The 8,132-nt window shown below is 44.7% G+C and overlaps 1 long non-coding RNA gene across 3 annotated transcripts in view; it reads left to right on the top strand.

The window, feature by feature from the left end:
* The window catches only part of LOC103747764, a 5,327-nt gene extending 469 nt beyond the window's left edge, over positions 1–4,858 (top strand). For 2 of the 3 annotated variants that reach the window (XR_607860.3, XR_607859.1), the window contains exons 2-3: positions 79–248; positions 3,167–4,858. This is a non-coding gene — a long non-coding RNA (uncharacterized LOC103747764). Of the gene's footprint in view, positions 1–40; positions 249–3,166 lie in introns of those variants that run through there. The other variant, XR_607858.1, reaches the window with a different exon arrangement.
* The last annotated feature ends 3,274 nt before the right edge of the window (positions 4,859–8,132 follow it).

Raw genomic sequence — 8,132 nt, 5'->3', positions numbered from 1 at the left:
GGGGGCGGGGAGGCGGGAGGAGAGCACGGGTGGGCGGGCGCGCACGTCACGGCTATTGTGGCTGTCTGGATATATAAGGTCTCGCAGTTGCCGCGCTCCCCACCTTGCCGGCGCCCGCCCGAGCCAGGCCGATCTCCACGCACTGAGCATCCAGAATCGCGCGGTGTACCGACGGAGCGGACATGGGCAGAGCGATGGTAGCCAGGCTGGGACTGGGGCTGCTGCTGCTGGCCCTGCTGACCACGCAGGTGAGGCCCTGACGCCGCGTGGGGCTCCAGTTGCGCCCGTTGGGCGTGTGCGTGTATTTGCGTGTGTGTGGAGGGCCGGGTTCACCTCGACCCCCGCTGTGGGAAGGAGAGAGAATTTAGTAAAACCGACCCGGGGACGGGGCGACGAGGACTCGGTCGTGCGGGCGTCCCCACCCCTCCCACGGACTGCCTTCGAGCTCCCGGCGTACCACACAAAGAAAGGGGACGGTCCCCTCCGAGGAGCGTGCGCACGCCCACCCTCCGTCGGAATTCGGGGACTGGGAGGAAGCCCTAGGTGTCTGGCTGTACCTCCCACTCCGGTGCCCACTCCCTGGAGCCTCGGGGTGAAGCTTAGGTGGAAACTCTCCCCACGCTGGGCACGCCGCTGTGTGAACGTCGCTCCGTCCCTTGTCCCTATTTTAGCCCAGATTGAGTGGCTCCGGGGAGGCGGCATGGCGGGACCTCCCTGTCCCGAGTCTCCGCGCGGCTTTGTCCCGTTTCCTGCCACCACCGCCTCCGCCTCAGGTCCTCTGCCCGGGGAGGCGACCTCGCCCCCAGCGGGGCACCGGGGTGGCGCAGCGTCGGCTGGAGGGTGAACGCGCCGCGCCCAGAGCGAGACCTGGAGCTGAGCCTGGGACGTCGAGCGTCGGCTGGGCTTGGTGGCGCAGCCGGTGGCTTTCCATCACCTTCCGCCCGTGTTCGCTCGGGGGTGTCCCCCGGGCTTCTCTGAAAAGTTGGGTGCGCCGGGTGTTTGGTCCCTAGAAACTCAGTCTCCGGGCTCACCTGGGAGCGCCGCCGGAGAAGAAAGTGGGGCGCGCTTCACCTCCAGGGCGGGCGGGTTACTGTACCTCATTGTCTTCTTGCTGCGCTCCGGAGCCTTTCTCCCTTCTTCGGTGGGGGAGGGGCACGGCCTCAAGAAACCCGAATGTCTCCCTCCCCGTGTCCCATTTCCTCCTCAAGCTCGCCCTTTCCGCACAGAAGTCTTAGGAGACGTTTTAGTTAAGCAAATTAAGGGAGTTTGATGTGGAAAATTTTTGTTTAATTCCAATTTAATTGTTGAGGTGTTGGAGAGAGGACCTTTAGATTTTTAGAACGACGCACTGGGGTCTCTCTCTCTCTCTCTCTCTCTCTCTCTCTCTCTCTCTCTCTCGTCTCTGTCCCTTGTCTGTAGTCACCTGCTCTTTGTATAAGGGACAGGCTACTTTCGGGATCCCAAAACAGGCTCCCTGTTTTAAGTAATTTACCATATTAATATTTTCCTTTTCTTGGGGATACTACTCCTGATAGGGTAGGCTCTATCTTACACACAGTCGGCGCCCAATAAATGTATTTGACTGGATCAGGAGTTTGTTGTGGGTAGTCCCCTTTGGATATAATTTGTTTATTTGTCAATGTTTGCTTAATGGCTTTACTGGTGTAGAACAAAAGAACCTAGTGCTGATGTAGAAGGGTTTATCACTGGATTAATGGGCAGCCGAATGGACATGTGGCTAGAGTCGTGACCACAGTCTTTCTCGGTGCCTTGTCGCCCTCCCGCCTGTAATCGGAAGCCCGGGCGAACCCTCCCCTGCTGTGAGGGCTGAAAACTCGCATCAGCCTTTGTTCCACGATAAAGGAGAGATTATCACGTGCTCCGCTGGACTGTGCATTTTGTGGTTCACAAAATCAGTTGTGAATGATGCCATTTGGATGCTGGGACACCGGGGGAACCTTGGTTCTGGGCCACAGCTGAAAGCTAGTGACCAGGCAGTGAGCTGGTGAAATTTAACACCAAACCTTGTCAGCGTCTTTTTGTGAAGTCATTCCAACTTGAGGGTGTTTTAAACTCGTCATAATGCCTTTCATGCAAGGAATCTTCAGTATTTTTGAAATTTAAATTAAACTAGTCATTGTTAATACTAGTTTTTGGTGCTGGGGCTCAAACTCAAGGCCTTGCAGATAGATGCTAGGCAAGTGCTCTACTGCTGAGCTACATCCTCAGGGTCTTCCAAATAGTGTGGCCAATTTTGAGAAGGGTTGTAATTTCAAGATTTCAAAGGAGCAGATCAGATACTCAATGTGTCCTTAAGTTTTAAATTAAGAGCATAAATTACTCAGGCTGTATGAAACAGGTTTGTGAAAGTTACCACACTAGAATGGACTGTGACCCAACAAATTCTAGTATCACAAATCTCAATTACAGCTGTGCTCACCTGCACCCCCCCCACCACCAATTTTTTTGTTCTGTTTTGCTTTTTGAGGCAGAGTCTAGGTAACACAGACTGGCCTTGAAATCTAGGTCTCTTTCAGATTCTTGAGTTACTGATATGTGCTATCAACCTGGCTTAATTAATTAGTATTTTAAAGCCACTTTAAAATATCCCCTTTTCTAGGGAAACGAGAAAGCTTACTGTAGTAAAATCAAACCAGATTAACTCAGTTCTTTATTCCCTTGAACAGAGTTGGAAGTAGTCATAGTCTTTGAAGTAGTCATAGTCTTCAGGAATTATGCAGTTTGAAGAACTTTTTTGTTTTTGAGACAAGTGTCTCATGTAGCCATGGCTAGCTTTGATCTTTCTACCTCTCCTTCCAGGCCTACCAGGATGGTCTGCTACCACACCTGCTTTGGAGAACTTTTGTTCTTGTTACTGTTTGCATTACACCTCTAGGTATCTATAGGTAGTTTTGAAACTGAAGAGAATGGTCTTGGTGAGACTGAGAATTCAGAATTTAAAGATGTGGGAAAGAGAGCAGTGGGAAAAAGGCAGTTTTGAGACTGTATCATGGCCTGAAGGGTGTAGTTCAGTGTAGCATACTTAGCATACCTGAGGGCCTGTGTTCAATTTTTAGTACCACAACAAAAAGAAACTATTATCTGAATGGTGTTTTAGAGTGTGATGCCAGTGGAAATTTATCTGTAACATTTAAATGTATTTTAGGTATACTCCAACCAAACAACTTTTGAATCATCTTCATCTCAGAATAACTCTTCTGCCCCAAATCCAAATAATGGCACCGGAGCAGGCGGCAATGATCTGCAGTCAACAGCTACTCTCTTGCTGGTGGCACTTTCTCTTCTACATCTCTACTGATAGAGACTCTGGCCAAGCAACATCTCTACTTCCCTATCTTCTAGACCCACTCCAAATGGCAACTACAAATCCAATGTGGCAAGGAAGAAACTGGTCTGCATCAACTCTGCTATGACCACACTGTATTGTATTGAAACAGAAAAGGCTGAGAATTCCAAATTCAATTGGTTTGAAGGACACATGAAGGGTTTGACAGATGATGAATGCCAGTATTAAATCTGCTGGAGTTTTGTGTACAAGATGAAGATAGGTAACATGCAAAATTAACATGATGTCCTTGAATGTGGCTTAAGAAATCTGGACACTTAAAACTCTGTCTTGAAATCAGGCATAGGTTTTATCTAGGGATAGGGATGGGATTTGTAATGGAGATTCAATTTTCATTTGCTTTGTTCAACCTATAAGGACATGAAACAGGTAATATTCCAAAAGCTTCCATGATCCTATTTATATATACATTTGATGGAGCTACCAGATGATACTATAAGTCCTCCGTATTGTTTGAGCATTACTAATTTAACATGGAAAACTCTAGATAAAACTTCACACTGTTAAGCTGTCACTGTTCTGTCTGGAATTGAGTTTTTTTTTTTTAACCTCCTGCCCCTGCCCCTCTGCAGCTTTAGGCTTGACATTATATTTGACCGTTATGTAGGAATTGACATGTGCCAGGAGGTGATGGATTGGAACCCACCCCCAAATCCAGCCATCATCAATAGCTCTTGCTTTACAAAATCAAATGGTGGCTGTTTTCCGTCACCTGCTTTCAGTCAACGAGAGTGCCAGATTCTTTTAGCCAGGCTGGCTCCACAGAGTAGAACTGCGTTGACCTGGACTAATCTCAAAGTACAGCTTCTTTCCCACGTATGTTCAGTGCTTAAAATACGTTCTGTTATGAAAGTAAAATTACAAATCTTGAAATTAGAAAGGCGATATGGGAAGGAGCCCAAACTGTAAATCAAGCCTTTAGGATGTGAAGACTGGAGGCAACTTGAACTAAATTCACACAATCTTTTATACTCTTCCTGTGAATACTTTTTTTAAAAAGAAAAAGCAACAGATCCGAATAGCCACATTTAGAGTACTTTTAATTATCAGTTCATATTTTTAGATAGTTTGCCGTTGGTCCTTAGCTTGAGAGTGGGTTTCATTCCACAGTATTTTTTTTCAGCTGCCTTGATACACAGAAACCTTTGAAAATAGACATTCCCTGAAAAAAATGATTTGTTTGCATGGTCACACACTGATGCTTATATGTACTGGGATCTAATATGGCCACAGTAGTGTTGATAGCCAGAGTAATTTTTTCCATCTTTAGACCTACAGAGGAACAGCAGATCTCAAAGATCCAAAGCTGCTGTGTGTGTGAATGAACGTTTCCTCCTGCTTCATCCCCGAATGCTGTACCTCTATTTGACTGTATATTGTGTTTGTGTATTTATGCTTTGATTCATAGTAACTTCTCATGTTATGGAATTGATTTGCATTGAACACAAACTGTAAATAAAAGAAATAAATGGCTGAAAGAGCGATCTTGAATTTGAAGTTTTTCTGGTACAAGGAATACTTTGTAAGGTGATCATGGCTCTTCATTTAATCATTAGGGATATTCATGGTTGTTGTATCAACTAGAATATAACATGCTGTCATTCTTTTTCAAGGCCAGTTAACAAGCAGCAGGTTTGACCATAGGATTCCTTCCAAAAGTTGACATCTGTAAACCTTTAGGGCAACATACCTACTTACTCAACAATTGTATGCCAGCTATATGCCTAGGTACTGATGGTTGAGTACTGAATTTGGCTGGAGGGAAAGGCTTTGAGCTGAGAAAATATGTAGGTGATGCAGGTAAGCAGTGTGTTGTCAAGTAGTGCTCTGAGGAAAACACCAAAGGGTGTCAGGAATCATAAAGAAGAGACCTTGAGTGATCTTGGACATCAGAACTGGCATCTGAATGATGAGGCATAGTGGGAGAATGAGGATAAATCCTAGTGGAAAGAACAGTATTTGCATTGTTAAATCTTTTGTTTCTGTTTTGTTAAGATCAAAGACATGTTCACCATGCCTAGCATAAAATAACTTTTTTTTGTTTGTTTTGTTTTGAGATGGTCTCCCTGTGGCCCCAGCTGCCCTAGAACTTGCTATGTAGACCAGACTGGCCTTCATCTCACAGACATCCACCTGCCCCTGTCTCTGCCATGCCAGGCCTAGGATCTAATCATATCTACAAAGTACTTCATGCCAATATGAAGTGTTGGGTTACAGTTTGAGGAACTAGGAACTATCTAAATTGACACATCACTGTCCATCTCTTGTCAGCTTGGTACCAGAACATATTTCTTCAAACTGTTTTATCTCCAAATAAAGAACAGCATTGATGCCTAACGTCTTGCACACAATCAGAAACACTTCCTAGAAGATGCACCATCTTGGTTGTGTTCATCCTCACCTCAGTTTGGTTTTATTGTTTGTTTTTGAGACAGTCTCATTCTATAGTTCAGGCTGGCCTAGAGCTCATTAAGCAGTCTAGGCTGACCTCAAATTCTTGGTGATCCGCTTACCTCAGGCTAGAATTACAGCTGGGTGAGTAATCACACCCAGTTTTCCTTTGTTGTTTTTGAAACCAAGTCTTGCTATGTAGCTCAGGCTGGTCTTTAACTCCCTCTGTAGTTTAAGCTGTCTCGACCTCAGAATCATCTTCCTTTGCTTGCTGAGTGCTGGGGTTATAGTTGGCTGTCACTATGTCTGGCTTATGTTCACTTTCAATATCCTGCAACTTATAATGCTAACCATTATTAAAAATTATTATAAACCTCAAGTCTAAGAAATAAGGGGAGAAAGCAAACTATGTGGTTGCATCTGGTATTTACAGCTGTCTTCAATCCCTTATTTCCTTTGCTGTCAGTAAGAATCTCACAACTGGGGGCTGGAGAGATGGCTCAGCAGTTAAGAGCACTGACTGCTCTTGCAGAGGACCCAGGTTTGATTCTCAGCACCCACATGGCAGCTATGAACCGTCCTTAACTCCAGCTCCAGGGGAATCCAAAGCCCTCTTCTGACCTCCATGGCATTGCATGACACGGATGCACTCACATACATGCAGGCAATACACTCATACACATAAAGTAAAAATAATAAAATATATTTTAAAAAAGACTCTCACAGGCTCTCACAACTGATTGTGGTTCTTACCCTGGGAGTAACCCAAACCTTCACTTGAATTTTGTAGCTTTCTTCTGACTTTAATCACAGGGCATGGTAGTACTAAGAGATTGCTACCCCCATCCCCATCCCCATCTGTCCTTCCATCCATCTATTCTTCCCTCCCTTCCTTTCTTCTGTTTTCTGAGATAACGTTTCACTATGTAACCCAGGCTGGTCTGGAACTCATGGCACCCTTACTGCGTCAGCTTCTCAAGGGGTACGATTTCAGGTATGTGATACCATGCCCAGTTTAGAGATTTGTTCTTCAATCTTATTCTTCCTTGACTTCCATTGTTCAGTAATCAGGATCAGGCATAATTATAATAAGACCCTTATTTGCTCTTTGAAGCAGAAGTTTGAGGATTCCTAAGTGTCTGATAGCTGTCTCAACTTCCAGTTCAATGGTACCACTATTATATCCTGGTAGAAGCTTTTCACCTCCTCTCTTCCTCCTCCTCTTCCTCCATCTTTTTTCTTCTTTCTATTGTTATTTGTAGTATTGGGGATGAAGCCTAGGACTTCACAGGTGCTAGGAAAGTGCACTACCACTGACCTATACCCCTAGTTCACTCAGCAGAAGCATTCTTTCCTTGGAATCAAGGCCTCTAGATTATCAGAGCATAAATCCTAGTAAGTAAAAATTTTGGTAGTGAATCACTAAAGGTAATAGTGGTATCCTTCCATTTTCACCTCTTTTTTTTTTTTTTAAAAAATACTTTATTATTTTTATTTTATGTGTATAAGTGTATTGCCTGCATGTGTGTAAGTGTATCCAGGTAGTGCATGCCCTTACTGCACAGAAGAGGATATCAGATCATCTGGAACTGGAGTTACAGATGGTTGTTAGCTGCCATGTGGGTGCTGGGAAATGAATTTGGGTCCTCTGCAAGATCAGACAGTGCTCTTAACTGTTGAGCCATCTCTCTAGCCCACCATTTTCACCTCTTGACTCTGGGTCCTGTGAAACCTATGGGAGAATTGGCACCACATTAAGAGTGTGGATACCCTCCTGGAGTCTACAGACCTAGTCCTTCAAGATATGTCCCCTAGCAGGCACTGTAATGAATTTCAAAGTAATTGTTACTCTTCTGTAGGCCAGCTGCTTCAGGATTATAGGGAATACAACAAGATCACTTAATCCTTGCTCATAAGCCTACTGTTACATATCAATGACTTCTTGGTCAGAAGCAATGCTTTCTGGAATACCATGAGAGAAGATAAAGGATGGATGGTAGTTTTGTCAGTGTTATAATGTAGGGAAGGTAAATTAATATCTAGAATAAGACTATGTATCCAAGTAAGTACACAATGCTGTCCCTTCTATGATGAAAGTGATTCAACATAACCAACTTACACCCAGATTACTGGCTTATCAGCCTGGGGAATGGTGCCTGTTAGGGGACTGAATGTTGGTCTTTGCTGCAGCAGACTGGGCACTCAGCAAAGGCAGTAGCCAGGTTAGCCATGGTGAATAAATCCATGTTGCTAAGCCCCTGCCACCTTGGCCACTTCATTTATGAACCTGTTAATCAATGCCAGGGATGGCTGAAGTAAGAAGATCTGGACTTCACAAAATGGGTCATTCTACTTACTTGGTTATTCAAATATT

Source organism: Nannospalax galili, unplaced genomic scaffold, assembly GCF_000622305.1.
Source record: "Nannospalax galili isolate Female #2095 unplaced genomic scaffold, S.galili_v1.0 scaffold324, whole genome shotgun sequence".
Lineage (NCBI taxonomy): Eukaryota > Metazoa > Chordata > Mammalia > Rodentia > Spalacidae > Nannospalax > Nannospalax galili.
The sequence above is the reverse complement of the archived record's forward strand: the minus strand, read 5'-3'. Positions and strand labels throughout refer to the sequence as shown.